Source organism: Coregonus lavaretus (assembly GCF_964263955.1).
Source record: "Coregonus lavaretus genome assembly, contig: HAP1_SCAFFOLD_8204, whole genome shotgun sequence".
Classification (NCBI taxonomy): domain Eukaryota; kingdom Metazoa; phylum Chordata; class Actinopteri; order Salmoniformes; family Salmonidae; genus Coregonus; species Coregonus lavaretus.
This window is the reverse complement of record NW_028165645.1, coordinates 1-18895: the sequence shown is the minus strand read 5'-3', so window position 1 is coordinate 18895 and position 18895 is coordinate 1. Positions and strand designations below refer to the sequence as shown.

The window sequence follows — 18895 nt, the reverse complement described above, 5'->3', positions numbered from 1 at the left end:
TAGACTGTAATGTACAGTGACTTGATCTGGATTGGTTCTAAAGGGCAATAGACAGCAGAGCCCTATCACAGCTCTCTGGGTTGGATCTGACTATCTCTGTCTGCTGACCCTGTTTTGAATAGTGGTTTGTGTGTGGGTGTGGGTTTTACATTTTACATTTTAGTCATTTAGCAGACGCTATTATCCAGAGCGACTTACAGTTAGTGAATACATATATATATATATATATATATTTTATACTGGCCCCCCGTGGGAATCGAACCCACAACCCTGGCGTTGCAAACGCCATGCTCTATCAACTGAACTACATCCCTGCCGGCCATTCCCTCCCCTACCCTGGACGACGCTGGGCCAATTGTGCGCCGCCCATGAGTCTCCCGGTCGCGGCCGGCTGCGACAGAGCCTGGATACAAGAGTGGGGATTGGGGCGTAGCCGGTGCATCTAAACTGGATTGGGGTGTAGCCGGTGCATCTAAACTGGATTGGGGCGTAGCCGGTGCATCTAAACTGGATTGGGGCGTAGCCGGTGCACTAAACTGGATTGGGGCGTAGCCGGTGCACTAAACTGGATAGGGGCGTAGCCGGTGCATCTAAACTGGATTGGGGCGTAGCCGGTGCACTAAACTGGATTGGGGTGTAGCCAGTATATCTAAACTGGATTGGGGCGTAGCCGGTGCACTAAACTGGATTGGGGCGTAGCCGGTGCATTTAAACTGGATTGGGGCGTAGCCGGTGCACTAAACTGGATTGGGGCATAGCCAGTATATCTAAACTGGATTGGGGCGTAGCCGGTGCACTAAACTGGATTGGGGCGTAGCCGGTGCATTTAAACTGGATTGGGGCGTAGCCGGTGCATTTAAACTGGATTGGGGCGTAGCCGGTGCACTAAACTGGATTGGGGAGTAGCCGGTGCATCTAAACTGGATTGGGGTGTAGCCGGTGCACTAAACTGGATTGGGGCATAGCCGGTGCATCTAAACTGGATTGGGGCGTAGCCGGTGCACTAAACAGGACTCTGGCGTAGCCGGAGCACTAAAATGGATTGGGGCGTAGCTGGTGCATCTAAACTGGATTGGGGCGTAGCCGGTGCACTAAACTGGATTGGGGCGTAGCCGGTGCATCTAAACTGCCTTGAGGAAGCCACATTGACCCCTCTTTCCTCTCTGCAATGAAATCACACATTGTTATACAGTAGACCTGTGTGACATACACATAAACACACACACACACACACACACACACACACACACACACACACACACACACACACACACACACACACACACACACACACACACACACACACACAGACACACACACACACACACACAGAAACACACACACACACACACACACACACACACACACACACACAGAGAGAGACACACACACACACACACACACACACACACACACAGAGAGAGACACACACACACAGACACACACACCACTGCCTTTCAGTTGTGACTGGACCAAGAAGCATGTAGCTGAAATATACCGTATTTCTGGTACCATAACATATAGACTGTATGTGTTGTATCATGGTGTGATGATGTAAAGCTATGCTCATTATATTTCCTATGGTTCTTATGTTTCCACCTGTCTTTCTAAGCCTGGCAACTGGATACATGTTGATGAAAGGAGAGAGTGTGTGAAAGAAAGAGAGGGATGCGAGAGAGAAAGAGAGGGATGTTAAAGAGAAAGAGAGGGATGTTAGAGAGAAAGAGAGGGATGTTAGAGAGAAAGAGAGGGATGCGAGAGAGAAAGAGAGGGATGTTAGAGAGAAAGAGAGGGATGTTAGAGAGAAAGAGAGGGATGTGAGAGAGAAAGAGAGGGATGTGAGAGAGAAAGAGAGGGATGTGAGAGAGAAAGAGAGGGATGTGAGAGAGAAAGAGAAAGAGAGGGATGTGAGAGAGAAAGAGAGGGATGTTAGAGAGAAAGAGAGGGATGTGAGAGAGAAAGAGAAAGAGAGGGATGTTAAAGAGAAAGAGAGGGATGTGAGAGAGAAAGAGAGGGACATGAGAGTCGAAGAGAGGGATGTGAGAGAGAAAGAGAAAGAGAGGGATGTGAGAGAGAAAGAGAAAGAGAGGGATGTTAAAGAGAAAGAGAGGGATGTGAGAGAGAAAGAGAGGGACATGAGAGTCGAAGAGAGGGATGTGAGAGAGAAAGAGAAAGAGAGGGATGTGAGAGAGAAAGAGAGGGACGTGAGAGAGAAAGAGAGGGATGTGAGAGAGAAAGAGAGGGATGTGAGAGAGAAAGAGAGGGATGTGAGAGAGAAAGAGAGGGATGTGAGAGAGAAAGAGAAAGAGAGGGATGTGAGAGAGAAGAGAGGGATGTGAGAGAGGAAGAGAGGGATGTGAGAGAGAAATAGAAAGAGAGGGATGTGAGAGAGAAATAGAAAGAGAGGGATGTGAGAGAGAAAGAGAGGGACGTGAGAGAGAAAGAGAGGGATGTTAGAGAGAAAGAGAAAGAGAGGGATGTGAGAGAGAAAGAGAAAGAGAGGGATGTGAGAGAGAAAGAGAGGGACGTGAGAGAGAAAGAGAGGGATGTGAGAGAGAAAGAGAGGGATGTGAGAGAGAAAGAGAGGGATGTGAGAGAGAAAGAGAGGGATGTGAGAGAGAAAGAGAGGGATGTGAGAGAGAAAGAGAGGGATGTGAGAGAGAAAGAGAGGGATGTGAGAGAGAAAGAGAGGGATGTGAGAGAGAAAGAGAGGGATGTTAGAGAGAAAGAGAGGGATGTGAGAGAGGAAGAGAAAGAGAGGGATGTGAGAGAGAAAGAGAGGGATGTGAGAGAGAAAGAGAGGGATGTGAGAGAGAAAGAGAGGGATGTGAGAGAGAAATAGAGGGATGTGAGAGAGAAAGAGAGGGATGTGAGAGAGAAAGAGAGGGATGTTAGAGAGAAAGAGAGGGATGTGAGAGAGGAAGAGAAAGAGAGGGATGTGAGAGAGAAAGAGAGGGATGTTAGAGAGAAAGAGAGGGATGTGAGAGATAAATAGAGGGATGTGAGAGAGAAATAGAGGGATGTGAGAGAGAAATAGAGGGATGTGAGAGAGAAAGAGAGGGATGTGAGAGAGAAAGAGAGGGATGTGAGAGAGAAAGAGAGGGACGTGAGAGAGTAAGAGAGGGATGTGAGAGAGAAAGAGAGGGATGTGAGAGAGAAAGAGAGGGATGTGAGAGAGAAATAGAGGGATGTGAGAGAGAAAGAGAGGGATGTGAGAGAGAAATAGAGGGATGTGAGAGAGAAAGAGAGGGATGTGAGAGAGAAAGAGAGGGATGTGAGAGAGAAAGAGAGGGATGTGAGAGAGAAAGAGAAAGAGAGGGATGTGAGAGAGAAAGAGAGGGATGTGAGAGAGAAAGAGAGGGATGTGAGAGAGAAAGAGAGGGATGTGAGAGAGAAAGAGAGGGATGTGAGAGAGAAAGAGAGGGATGTGAGAGAGAAGAGAGGGATGTGAGAGAGAAAGAGAGGGATGTTAGAGAGAAAAAGAGGGATGTGAGAGAGGTGTGTGTGTGTGAGTGATTGTGTGTGTGTGTGAGTGATAGTGTACGTGAGTGAGAGAGAGAGAGAGAGAGAGAGAGAGAGAGAAAGAGAGAGCAAGAGAGAGAGAGCAAGAGCGAGAGAGGCAGAGTAAGAGTGGAGGGGAGAGTGGAAGCTAACTGAGCGCCACAAGTCAGATTGTAAAAGCATGTAAACAAAGATGGTTCCTACTAAGGTATAAATCAAGACCATGGGGACCTTTTGTTGTGTGAATCTGAAAATGTTTCCACTTTGAAGACAAAGCGCTGCCTCATATACCTCAATCATCCATCACTCCATCCATAGACAGGAGTGACATAAAGTGACATATAGGTGTTATAAAGTGTCCTACCTCCAGTACTTTCCCAGTTATGTACTTCTTGCAGCTGTCACACTGGATGCCGTACATGGCATGGTAGTCCACCTCGCAGTAGGGGATCCCATCCCTAGTACAACACACACACACACACACACACACACACACACACACACACAGTTAGCTTTCAATACATACTCTGTGACATTCTGACACTTCTGACAGGTGCTATCAGAGAAAGAGAGACAGTTACACAAACAGATTCAAAATGTACAAAATAATGCGCACATCTGAGTTATCTGGTTGCAGGTGCGTGAGAATTCTGCACATTAATCTTGCTCATATCACTTTTTAATTCAAGCTAACGTGTCGGCCTCTTGGCCTTCATCAGAGCTTTAAACAGATACAGAGATACGCTCGCTGGAAGTGTGTTGTAATACATGTTATATATCAAGGCTGGCATCATCCAACTGCCACACCAATTGGACAGAAACCCAAGAGAGAAAGCACTCTGTCTCCTCCACTCTTCTTCTTTTCTATGGCTCACGTTCCAAATGGCACCCTAGTCCCTATATAGTGCACTACTTTTGATCAGGCCCAGGGCCTATAAGGGTTAGAAGTAGTGTGCTACGTGCTGCTAAGGATTCTGGGAACTGGGTGTTGTGGTGTTGAGGTGTTGAGGTGTTGTGGTGTTGAGGTGATGTTAGGGTTATGAGGTTAACTGGGTGTTGTGGTGTTGAGGTGTTGAGGTGGTGTTAGGGTTATGAGGGGAACTGGATGTTGTGGTGTTGAGGTGTTGAGGTGTTGTGGTGGTGTTAGGGTTATGAGGGGAACTGGGTGTTGTGGTGTAGTGGTGTTGAGGTGGTGTTAGGGTTATGAGGGGAACTGGGTGTTGTGGTGTTGAGGTGTTAGAGTTATGAGGGGAACCGGGTGTTGTGGTGTTGAGGTGTTGAGGTGTTGTGGTGGTGTTAGGGTTATGAGGGGAACTGGATGTTGTGGTGTAGTGGTGTTGAGGTGGTGTTAGGGTTATGAGGGGAACTGGGTGTTGTGGTGTTGAGGTGTTGAGGGGAACTGGGTGTTGTGGTGTTGAGGTGTTGTTAAGGTTATGAGGGGAACTGGGTGTTGTGGTGTTGAGGTGGTGTTAGGGTTATGAGGGGAACCGTGTGTTGTGGTGTTGAGGTGTTGTGGTGTTGGTGTGTTGAGGTGGTGTTAGGGCTATGAGGGACTCACTTGCTGATGTACTCGGCGTTGAGCACCTTGTTGCACACCTTACACTTGAAGCAGCCCAGGTGCCAGTGTTTCTCCAACGCTACCAGGGACTGCTCATTCTTAAACTCCTTCCCACAGCCACAGCAGTCTACAGGGAGAGAGGGGGGGGGGGGGAGAGAGAGAGAGAGAGAAAGAGAGAGAGAGAGAGAGAGAGCGAGAGAGAGAGAGAGAAGGAGAGAGAGAGAGAGAGAGAGAGAGAGAGAGAGAGAGAGAGAGAGAGAGAGAAGAGAGAGAGAGAGAGAGAGAGAGAGAGAGAGAGAGAGAGAGAGAGAGAGAGAGAGAGAGAAATAGAGAGATTTATCAGGATGTGAAGCGAGAGAAAAATATGAAGTTATATTAATACTGTATAGGATGAAGTGAGACCGAGAGACAGACAAAGAGAGAGAGAGAAGATAGGAGGGTAACTTACTGTGTGACAGCCTGTATGGGAGCGGGGCTGTTGGCAGGCAGGGGCTGTGTACAGTTTTGGCAGACACACTCTTACCGTTAAACGTCACACGGTCACCGGCAGGGAACGGCTGTCTGTCAATCAACACACAACACGCAACATGGTCAGTTCACAACAATTAACTAGTCACTATTAAATACATTCGGAACATCTTTTGCTGTTTGGCTGAGTAAGACTGCAGACGCTGATCTCTGTGGCTGACATTTCCAGGGTAAGATGTGGAGGAGCGGTCAACCAACGTGATTCGAGGTGCAACATTTTTCATTAATCAACATTCAAAAGAAAATGAGTACTGATGAAGGCCACTGATGAAGACCACTGACGAAGGCCACTGACGAAGGCCACTGACGAAGGTCAAAACGTCAAGCTTTTAATAGTTGTTTAAATAAAATATATTTTTAATTGTGACCGAGAGTTGCACCTTTTCCTTTTCAACCAAAATTCTCATGGTATTAGATCATGTGAAATCTAGCACCGTGAACAAATAATCCCACATTGACCATGCATAAATGTATCAATTCCTTTAGGTGAGCAGCATTAGGGAAGACTCCATTACCTCTAGCTGTATTACTGCACTGAGTGAAGTATCTCAATAGCAGACTGTCAGTGGGTTCAGTAGAATAGAACAGAGATGATTCCATGTTGTCTTGACTGATATTACTGTGAAAGTTGGGAGTTGGTATCATGCTATGTTTATCACCTACTGCTCTATGTAAGTCTCTATGGATCTGATATGGACACTGCCACAGCCAGGCTACTAAGGTTCAAGAGTAGGCACAGACATGCAGGCGCACACACAGGCACAGACACACAGACACACACAGGCACAGACACGCGGGCACACACAGGCACAGACAAACAGACACGCATGCACACACAGGCACAGACACACCGGCACAGACACGCAGGCACAGACAGGCACAGACACACAGACACCCACACAGACACACAGACACCCACATGCACAGACACACAGACACACACAGGCACAGACACGCAGACACACACAGGCACAGACACGCAGGCACACACAGGCACAGACACGCAGGCACACACAGGCACATACATGCATGCACACACAGGCACAGACACACATACACACACAGGCACAGACACGCAGACACACACAGGCACAGACACGCAGGCACACACAGGCACAGACACGCATGCACACACAGGCACAGACACGCATGCACACACAGGCACATACACACAGGCACAGACACACACAGGCACACACAGGCACAGACACACAGACACACACAGGCACAGACACGCAGGCACACACAGGCACAGACACGCATGCACACACATGCACAGACACGCAGGCAAACACCAGGCACAGACACACACAGGCACAGACACACAGACACACACAGGCACAGACACACACAGGCACAGACACGCAGGCACACACAGGCACAGGCACAGGCACAGACACGCAGGCACACACAGGCACAGACACGCATGCACAGACACACAGACACACACAGGCACAGACACACACAGGCACAGACACACAGACACACATACACGCAGGCACACACAGGCACAGACACGCAGACACACACAGGCACAGACACACACAGGCACAGACACGCAGGCACACACAGGCACAGACACACACAGGCACAGACACACAGACACACACAGGCACAGACACACACAGGCACAGACACGCAGGCACACACAGGCACAGGCACAGGCACAGACACGCAGGCACACACAGGCACACACAGGCACAGACACGCATGCACAGACACACAGACACACACAGGCACAGACACACACAGGCACAGACACACAGACACACATACACGCAGGCACACACAGGCACAGACACACAGACACACACAGGCACAGACACGCGGGCACAGACACGCGGGCACACACAGGCACAGGCACAGGCACAGACACGCAGGCACACACAGGCACACACAGGCACAGACACGCATGCACAGACACACAGACACACACACCCCCAGACACACACAGGCACAGACACACAGACACACATACACACACAGGCACAGACACAGAGACACACACAGGCACAGACACACAGACACCCACAGGCACAGACACACAGACACACACAGGCACAGACACGCAGGCACACACAGGCACAGACATGCAGGCACACACAGGCACAGACACGCAGGCACACACAGGCACATACATCCATGCACACACAGGCACAGACACGCATGCACACACAGGCACAGACACACAGGCAGACACACACAGGCACAGACACACAGACACACACAGACACACACAGGCACGCAGGCACACACAGGCACAGACACGCAGGCACACACAGGCACAGACACGCAGGCACACACAGGCACAGACACGCAGGCACACACAGGCACAGACACGCAGGCACACACAGGCACAGACACGCAGGCACACACAGGCACAGACACACACAGGCACACAGACACACACAGGCACAGACACACACAGGCACAGACACGCAGGCACACACAGGCACAGGCACAGACACGCAGGCACACACAGGCACAGACACGCAGGCACACACAGGCACTGACAAGCAGGCACACACAGGCACAGACACGCAGGCACACACAGGCACAGACACGCAGGCACACACAGGCACAGACACGCAGGCACACACAGGCACAGACACACACAGGCACACAGACACACACAGGCACAGACACACACAGGCACAGACACGCAGGCACACACAGGCACAGGCACAGACACACAGGCACACACAGGCACAGACACACATGCACAGACACACAGGCACAGACACACACATGTACAGACACACATGCACACACAGGCACAGACACACAGGCACAGACACACACAGGCACAGACACACAGACACACACAGGAACAGACACGCAGGTGCACACAGGCACAGACACACAGACACACACAGGCACAGACACGCAGGCACAGACACACACAGGCACAGACACACAGACACACACAGGCACAGACACGCAGGTGAACACAGGCACAGACGCACACACACACCAAACGAATGAGTCGTAAATGACATTTACCAACAAATACATGGTCCCATCCACCCTGACCCAGTGTGATGACTAGAGATGCAGAGTGAGTAGAACTTGATAGTTGATGAATGTGTGATGACAGATGTAGGGTAACCCTCACTACGGCCATCTGAGACCTTAGACACAGGCGTCACTACAGACCCTGGTTCGATTCCAGGCTGTATCACAATCCGGCCGTGATTTGGAGTCCCATAGCGTCGTCCGGGTTTGGCCGGGGTAGGCCGTCATTGTAAATAAGAATTTGTCCTTAACTGACTTGCCCTAGTTAAATAAAGGTTAAATAAAAAATAAACACACATATAGATACCAATGCAACCACACACACAGTCTGGTTTAATTAACACTATCCTCTTGCCAAGGGACAGATGGCAAAACAACCTCTGCAGGAGTCAGGACAGTGTCACCCATCCTCCAGGTCAAATTAGAGATGATGAATCTAGACTAGAAGAACAGACACAGTGATAGATACAGCAGTGTTGGAGATGGAGACTAAACTACATCATGAGAGAGAGAGAGAGAGAGAGAGAGAGAGAGAGAGAGAGAGAGAGAGAGAGAGAGAGAGAGAGAGAGTATAGAGAGAGAGAGAGAGAGAGAGAGAGAGTAGAGAGAGAGAGAGAGAGACAGAGAGAGAGAGAGAGTATAGAGAGAGAGAGAGAGAGAGAGTATAGAGAGAGAGAGAGAGAGTATAGAGAGAGAGAGAGAGTATAGAGAGAGAGAGAGAGAGAGAGATTAAAAGAAACATGGAGAAAGAGAGAGAGAGTATAGAGAGAGAGAGAGAGAGAGAGAGAGAGAGAGAGTATAGAGAGAGAGAGAGAGAGAGAGAGAGAGAGAGAGAGAGAGAGAGAGAGAGAGAGAGAGAGAGAGAGAGAGAGAGAGAGAGAGAGAGAGAGAGATTAAAAGAAACATGGAGAAAGATAGAGAGAGAGAGTTTGAGTTAAAAAGTTGGGTCTGGGAGCCCACCACACAATAAATACTCATACAAAACCGTATTTACACATCAATTAAAACACAACTCCAATTCCTCCTCCACAGTAACTGAACACAACAGCCTCTGAATACCCCATATACTCATAAACAGATCAATATTGTTGACAAGTTTATAATAGGCAAACTCAACCCTTAGTCTCGCTGCCAACATTCCCTCCAGCATTCCCACCACATCCACAGACCCCTGTCCCCGAATACTGTTCTTTTGGGTCTTCCATATCGCTAATTTTGCTGCCCCTAACACAAAATTAAGCAACACAACTACACCTTTCTGACTAAACCTGTACTTTGGCCCAAATATATACAGTTGGGAAGAGAAAACCTCTCCCAACGTTGAGAACCAATTAGTGTTCAGGTCAATCATCCCGACCAACCTGGGACACTGTAAAAACAGATGTGCCAGAGTTTCAGACTCAGCACAGAATGGACACCCCTCCCCAACAGTAGGATCCAGGTGTACCAGATACATGTTGGTGGCTATGGCTCCATGTATTATGCTCCATTGGAGGTCAGCTGTCCTCTTATCAATAGGCAGTTTGTATAATGATCGCCAACAGCCTTTTGGGGAGGCACCTGGATCGTCGATTTTACCCCTTCCAGGGAAGAGGCATGGGACACCTTTACACATATTCTGTACATGGCCTTCTTTCCCACCTCCTTGAACTCCCCCAGCTCCAGGGTATCGAAGGAAAGCAGCATCCCCACGTCCTCCTCGAATGCCCCCGCCGCAGCACTAACAATCAGTGCAGGGAACACATAATCCAGACCCTCCTTCCACCGATCAGAATTGGAAGTGTCAGTCACATACTGCATATGAAGTACTGGCAAGGAGTCACAGACCTCAGCGACGACCTTCCTCAGTAGGCGAGACGATCGGATCCCTGCTCTTTCTCCCAGCTCCTCCAACGACCTATTCCTGTTCCGCATCAGATGACCCAGCTTAGTACACCCCACGCCTAACAGGCATGAACGTAGGCTAGCTGAACCCAGAACACGGGACTGGATGGCAGTGTTGTGAAAAAGAGGCTTTTCAAAAAGCCACATCCCTGGTGGCGTGCAGGCCTTACGGGACTTGACCAGAACTCTCCAAGCCTGCATAACAGACTCATAAAATGGAGTCAGGCCAGGCAACTCACCCCCCTCCAGCTTTAAGAGGAAAAGGTACTTGTCTAAGCCCAAACAGCCCGCTCTCCTCATCAATGTGGTCCTCTGTAGCTCAGCTGGTAGAGCACGGCACTTGTAACGCCAAGGTAGTGGGTTCGATCCCCGGGACCACCCATACACAAAAATGTATGCACGCATGACTGTAAGTCGCTTTGGATAAAAGCGTCTGCTAAATGGCATATTATTTATTATTATTAATGTGTAGGCTGTGTCAAACCAGCTAGAACCATCACTGTACAACAGTCTCTGGGCTGCTTGAAGCCGGAAAGCCATGATCCTGGAAGAAATGTCCACCAGGCCTTGCCCACCCTCGTGCAGTGGCAGGTACAGGGCTGAAGCTTTAATCCAATGTTGTCCAGACCAGAAGAAATTGACAAGGGTCCTCTGAAGCTCTTGTATCAGACCCTTTGGTGGCTGTAAAATCATTAGCCTGTGCCACAGGGTAGAGGCAGCAAGATTATTAGCTACCAGTACCCTTCCCCTATAAGACAGCTGGGGTAGCACCCATTTCCATCTTGACAGTCTGGCACACACTTTCTCCACTACACCCTCCCAGTTCTTTTTCTGAAAGACATCGGAGCCTAGAAAAACCCCCAAAGTCTTCATCCCATCTCTGCCCCACTGAAGCCCCCCTGGTAACCGTGGAGCGGACCCCATCTGAAGCTGGCCTGCCCACAGCGCTTCACTCTTTCCCCAATTGACTCTAGCTGAGGAGGCCCCCTCATACACCTTTAAAGCGTTTGAGAGAACCTTAACATCCTCACCCCCTGTATTAAAAACTGTCACGTCATCTGCATACGCAGACAGTGCTATCCTGGGACCCTTCATTACACCTGGCACAGAGAAACCAGTAAGCTTCGCTCTTAAAAAACAAAGCATCGGTTCAATCGCCAGACTATATAACTGCCCTGAAATTGGACAGGGATGGGACAACTCAAACCACCCCCCACCTTCACCATACACGAGGCCCCAGCATACAGTAAATTTATCCAAGACAAAAAACACATCCCCAAACCCAAAGGCTTTCATTGTTTTAAACAAGTACTGGTGGTCCACACGATCAAAAGCCTTCTCCTGATCCAAAGAAAGTAAACCCACATTTACATCAGACAGTTTACAAATGTCTAAAACATCTCTTATTAGAAACAAGTTGTCAACAATAGAGCGATCAGGTACACAGTAGGACTGGTCCTTGTGGACCAACAATCCCAGATACTCTTTCAACCTGTTTGAGAGACATTTAGAAACAATTTTATATTCTGCACACAGCAAAGCAACAGGTCTCCAATTTTTTATGAGAGCCAAATCCCCCTTTTTTGGCAACAGTGAAAGTACCGCACGTTGACAAGATACAGGAAGAGAGCCCTCATGAAAAGATTCACACACCACTTCATAAAAATCCTTCCCAATAGACCCCCAAAAGTGCTTGTAAAACTCAGATGGTAAACCATCAATGCCAGGGGCTCGGCCTGTTGAGAGCTGCATAACTGCTGTGGACAGCTCTTGCAGTGTAATGTCAGAGTCCAATGCGACTCTTTGCTCAGGTCCCAATTGAGGAAGACCGTGTAACAACTGTTCAGGACACAGAGAGTCACAATCCTCCGCCTTATAGAGGGCAGAATAGAAATCCATGGCATGTTGACGCATTTCACTGTCATCCGTGGTCACCTTCCCATCAGGGAGACGAAGGCAGACCATCTGTTTACGTTGCAATGTCGACTGTCCTAGGTTAATAAAAAAAAGCACTAGGAGCATCCATATCCTTGAGGGAATCGAAACGAGATCTAATCAAGGCACCCTTCACTCTTTCATGCAGAAACAACCTCAGTTCATGTTTCTTGTCCTGTAAGTTCATGACTAGTCCGGGGTCATTCTGAGTGAGCAACTTCAATTCAATAGATTTGATGTCCTGTTCAAGGGCCCTGATAGTCTCTTTAACTTCAATTCGAGACAGAGCAGTACACTGTTGACAAAATAATCGTATTTGGGCCTTCCCAACCTCCCACCATTGTCTCAAGGACTCAAAATTCCCTTTTGTAACCCTCCATTTTTCCCAAAACAACAAAAACCTTTCACAAAACATGACATCATGTAACAATTTAACATTAAAATACCAATAAGATGATGACCTTCGTGGACAGGACAAGTGAATATCAACAGTGACAATATGGTGATCAGAGAAACCCACAGGAGTAATGTCACACCTTCCAACCCTACTACAGTATTGCTCAGATACATACAACCTGTCTAACCTTGCTGCACTGACATGACCTTCATTAACTTTTAGCCATGTGTACTGCCTAACTTTTGCATTCCTTACTCTCCACACATCAGAAAGCTCAAACTCAGTTAATAGACCAGACAGACAAATTGCTGACCGCAGGTGAGGTTCTTCAGCGGTGCGATCAACAGTAAAATCCACTGTACAGTTCCAGTCCCCCCCTAAAACCATACACCCCTCTTGGTCACACTGTCTTAAGGTTTCCTTTATTTTATAAAAACCAACAATACGCTCTGTACCCTCATTAGGAGCATAAACATTCAAAAAAAAAAAAAAAAACATAACATCCACCTTGACCAATAAAACCAGACCCTTGACAATCTCTGTTGTAGATACCACAGTCACCCCTAAGCCTGAAGAAAACAAGATTGCCACCCCAGCACTGAAATTAGTACCATGACTGAGTATATGCTGCCCCTCCCACCACATACCCCAGTCAACCTCATTTTCCTCATCACTATGTGTCTCCTGTAGGAAAACTACATTAAGCCTTTTCTGTTTTATTACTTCTAATACCCAAGCCCTCTTATTCCTGTCCCTTCCTCCATTAATATTGAGAGAACCTACCCTTAGTATCTCCATATAGAAAATAAAAAGGAAAAGCAGAAGATACCACAGAGAAACCAGACAAAGAGAATAGAACACCCTATGAGGCATAATCATCATCATTATTAAAATGTTCTCTTAACCTGACCACGTTTCCCACCACCTTTTGCTGCTGCAACAGCAGTAACAAATTTCCTCAAGCGAAACCGCTTCTTCTCACTCAACTGGTCTAACCCCACCGTCTTCTGTAACATCACAGCTGACCTCACAAACGTATCAACATCAAAATAATCTGACAATTTGACAGATTTCCAAAAAGTCTGATCAAGAAACCCATTTACCTCCTCTAGATCGTATCAAGAGAGATATCCATATCCTTCTCCTGATCCTCCTCAACTGAGGCCACAGACCACTGACTCCCCTCTACCACATCCCTTTCAACACTCCCCACTTGCACCCCATCACTCGTACCAGGCATCTCCTCCACTCCCTGGGAGACTAGCCCCACCTGAACCCCATTACTCGTAGTGGGCATCTCCTCCACTACCTGGGAGACTAGCCCCACCTGAACCCCATTACTTGTAGTGGGCATCTCCTCCACTACCTGGGAGATTAGCTCCACATGAACCCCCTCCTGTACCCCAGCACTCATAGTGGGCATCTCCTCCACTACCTGGGAGATTAGCTCCACATGAACCCTCTCCTGTAACCCATTACTTGTAGTGGGCATCTCCTCCACTACCTGGGAGATTAGCTCCACATGTACCCTCTCCTGTACCGCAGCACTCGTACTGGGCACCTCCTCACCAGTCTGAGGAAATGGCCCTTCAGATCCATCCTTACCTTCTACAACAATATTTTTCTGCTGCATAACATTTCCCTCTCGTACAAGTTGCAACTCTGTGCCCTCAACACGGACAACTTGTTCCTCTGCAACAGATGCTTGTGGCTGCTCTACCGCTGTCAGCCCACCTCTCTCTACATCAGTGGGCCCAGGCGTTACGAGGACCACCTGCGCCCCTCCCTCTGCCTTCTCCCTTTTCGGGCAAGCATGTCGCTTATGACCAACATCCCCACACTCAAAACACCGTAGACTACCCGTACTAGCATAAGCCATATACAGTCTATTGTCATACTTGACTTTAAACGATAACTCCAAAGTCTGCTCCGGTGAGTCCAAAAACATAAACACCTGTCGCCGAAACGACATAACCTGTTTCAACGCCGGGTGTTTGCAACCCAATGGGACAACCTTAATTGAACTTGCAAACTTCCCAAAGCGCAACAACTCGCGCTCCAATAGCTCTTTTGGAATAAACGGCGGTACATTTGAAATCGTTACTCTTGTTGACAGAGAAAAAAGCGGCGTAACTTGAATAAACATTCCTTTAAGAAGTACGCCATGCTCAACCATACGATCAACAAGGCGCTCTTCTTCAAGAAATACCAACACCGCTTTATTCATCCGTGACGCATAAGCAACATTCTCATATCCTACCTTCTCTCCTACGGCGACCAGAAACTCCTCCACCGTGACAGTAGCTTCAGTAACACACCTAAAGCCGTGCCGAAGTGACAGGGACGGCGTCCCCATTCGGGCCGCCATCCCCACCAAAATCAGGGTAATTTCGACACGAAAAACAATATACTTAATTCTACCACAACAAGAAAATATAAATAATAACCTTAATCATGCATAGAAGAAAAAAGGATATCACCAAGAAAAGGAAAACCGAAAGAAAACCCAGGATATCTAACTCTACACAACACTCGCACTTAGCACTCACTCAAACAATTCCCAGCATAGAGAGAGAGAGAGTGAGAGTGAGAGTGAGAGTGAGAGTGAGAGAGAGAGAGAGAGAGAGAGAGAGAGAGAGAGAGAGAGAGAGAGAGAGAGAGAGAGAGAGAGAGAGAGAGAGAGAGAGAGAGAGAGAGAGAGAGAGAGAGAGAGAGAGAGAGTGAGAGTGAGAGTGAGAGTGAGAGTGAGAGTGAGAGTGAGAGTGAGAGTGAGAGAGAGAGAGAGAGAGAGAGAGAGATTAAAAGAAACATGGAGAAAGAGAGAGAGAGAGAGAGAGAGAGAGAGTATAGAGAGAGAGAGAGAGTAGAGAGAGAGAGAGAGAGAGAGAGAGAGAGGGAGAGAGAGTATAGAGAGAGAGTATAGAGAGAGAGAGAGAGAGAGAGAGATATAGAGAGAGAGTAGAGAGAGAGAGAGAGAGAAGAGAGAGAGAGAGAGAGAGAGACTAGAGAGAGAGTATAGAGAGAGAGAGTAGAGAGAGAGAGAGAGACAGAGAGAGAGAGAGAGATCTGGTGCTTCTGTCCCCAACCAAGGATGTCCTACAGCAGCACCTAGATCTTCTGCACAGATTCTGTCAGACCTGGGCCCTGACAGTAAATCTCAGTAAGACAAAAATAATGGTGTTCCAAAAAAGGTCCAATTGCCAGGACCACAAATACAAATTCCATCTAGACACCGTTGCCCTAGAGCACACAAAAAACTATACATACCTCGGCCTAAACATCAGCGCCACAGGTAACTTCCACAAAGCTGTGAACGATCTGAGAGACAAGGCAAGAAGGGCCTTCTATGCCATCAAAAGGAACATACAATTTGACATACCAATTAGGATCTGGCTAAAAATACTTGAATCAGTTATAGAACCCATTGGCCCTTTATGGTTCTGAGGTCTGGGGTCCGCTCACCAACCAAGAATTCACAAAATGGGACAAACACCAAATTAAGACTCTGCATGCAGAATTCTGCAAAAACATCCTCCGTGTACAACGTAAAACACCAAATAATGCATGCAGAGCAGAATTAGGCCAATACCCGCTAATTATCCAAATCCAGAAAAGAGCCGTTAAATTCTATAACCACTTAAAAGGAAGCGATTCCCAAACCTTCCATAACAAAGCCATCACCTACAGAGAGATGAACTTGGAGAAGAGTCCCCTAAGTAAGCTTGTCCTGGGGCTCTGTTCACAAACACAAACAGACCCCCACACAGCCCCAGGACAACAACAACAACAACAACAACATAATTAGACCCAACCAAATCATGAGAAAACAAAAAAGAGAATTACTTTGACACATTGGAAAGAACAAACAAAAAACTGAGCAAACTAGAATGCTATTTGGCCCTAAACAGAGAGTACACAGTGGCAGAATACCTGACCACTGTGACTGACCCAAACTTAAGGAAAGCTTTGACTATGTACAGACTCAGTGAGCATAGCCTTGCTATTGAGAAAGGCCGCCGTAGGCAGACCTGGCTCTCAAGAGAAGACAGGCTATGTGCACACTGCCCACAAAATGAGGTGGAAACTGAGCTGCACTTCCTAACCTCCTGCCAAATGTAATGACCATATTAGAGACACATAATTCCCTCAGATTACAGCGATCCACAAAAATTAGAAAACAAACCCAATTTTGATAAACTCCCTTATCTACTGGGTGACTTTGTTTACTATCTACTTCACTTGCTTTGCAATGTTAACAACACATTTCCCATGCCAATAAAAGCCCTTAAATTGAAATTGAAATTGAATTGAAGAGATTAAAATAAACATGGAGAAAGAGAGAGAGAGAGAGAGAAGAGAGAGAGAGAGGAGAGAGAAGAGTATGAGTATATATATAGAGAGAGAGTATATAGAGAGATAGAGAGAGTAGAGAGAGAGAGTGAGAGAGAGAGAGAGAGAGAGGTATATATAGAGAGATTAGAGAGAAATATAGAGAGATAGAGAGAGTAGAGAGAGAGAAGTGAGAGAGAGAGAGAGAGAGAGTATATAGAGAGATAGAGAGAGAGAGAGAGAGAGAGAGAGAGGAGAGAGAGAGGAGAGAGAGAGAGAGAGAGAGAGAGAGAGAGAGAGAGGAGAGAGAGAGAGAGAGAGAGAGACCACTAATCAGGTATTTTATTGTGAACAAGGACTAGGATCATAAGAACACGATGATGACACTGTCACAAACACATCTGCATGCACACACACTCACAGTGAGCACCTGATATCACTCTGGAAATAAGTAGCCTGAGTTCCTGACACTTCCTGCTTCAGAGAGAGGGAGGCTCCCCTTACCTTATCAACAACAACACCTTCCCACACACACATAGCTACACACTGGTTTATAGATCACACACACACAGTATTCCATTTGAATGGTCTTCAAAACATCCAGATGCCTATTTGAATGTGGGCACCCATCTGTCTGTGCATCTGATTGTCCCCCCCCCCCCCCCTACTTGCAGGTGGCACAGACGAAGCAGCCGTGGGTGGTAGGTCTTGCCCAGGGCTGACACCACCTCTCCCTCGATGAACTCCTCACAGCTGAAGCAGCGAGTGCCGTACATCCGCTGGTAGTCCAGGGTGCAGATGTACTCCCCCTGGCGCACCAAAGAAACCCCCCTGGGCCAGGTCAGAGCCACACACTGCATGGCGGGGGAGGGGGAGAGAGAGGGGGAGAGAGAGGAGAACACAATTAGACATCAAAAATAGCAGTGTGTTTTGTTTATAAAAAGAAAGAAAGAAAGAGAAAGAAGAAAGAAAGAAAGAAAAAGAAAGAAAGAAAGAAAGAAAGAAAGAAAGAAAGAAAGAAAGAAAGAAAGAAAGAAAGAAAGAAAGGTCACATTCTATATATGCTCCTAACAATTGAATGGTCAACTTAACCAACAATTGATGGGTCAACTTAACCAAACAATTGAATGGGTCAACTTAACCAACAATTGAATGGGTCAACTTAACCAACAATTGAATGGGTCAACTTAACCAACAATTTGAATGGTCAACTTAACAAACAATTGAATGGGTCAACTTAACCAACAACTGAATGGGTCAACTTAACAAACAATTGAATGGGTCAACTTAACCAACATTTAGGCATGCAATGCCTTCTTCACAATAAGCATAGCTAAAATGCCTGAGAGTGGGTACAGATGGATAACTCTAGCTGGAATCCATGAAGAGAGGTCCAAAGACCCAGTAGGTAACACCAACACTCGGATCAGGGAGCTTTAGTGACAGTCTGGAACAAATGACAGGAACAACTGTGATAGGAAGAGCCTTTTCTACACGTCTTATTTTCATTAACCACCGTGGCTGCCAGCAACATACCACTGGCGCACAGAGAGAGTGAAAGTGTGTGTGTGTGTGTCTGCATCTTTCAGCATGCGTTTGTGTGTGTGAGGGTGTGTGGAAATTCAATGCTTTTCACCTCCATGAGCACAGCATGACATCATGTCAGCCATCATACACACTACACAGAGTGCTGACAGCATCACACACTACACAGAGTGCTGACAGCATCACACACTACACAGAGTGCT

General features: G+C 47.4%; 1 pseudogene across 1 annotated transcript; it reads right to left on the bottom strand.

Annotated features, from left to right (window-relative positions):
* Positions 1 to 3865: 3865 nt before the first annotated feature.
* On the bottom strand, positions 3866 to 18001 carry LOC311115646 (actin-binding LIM protein 2-like; annotated as a pseudogene). Its single transcript, XR_014615337.1, has 4 exons — positions 17816 to 18001; positions 5508 to 5620; positions 5060 to 5186; positions 3866 to 3959 (listed from the first exon to the last, which is right to left on the bottom strand). The product of XR_014615337.1 is annotated as an actin-binding LIM protein 2-like (transcript).
* Between the last annotated feature and the right edge of the window lie 894 nt (positions 18002 to 18895).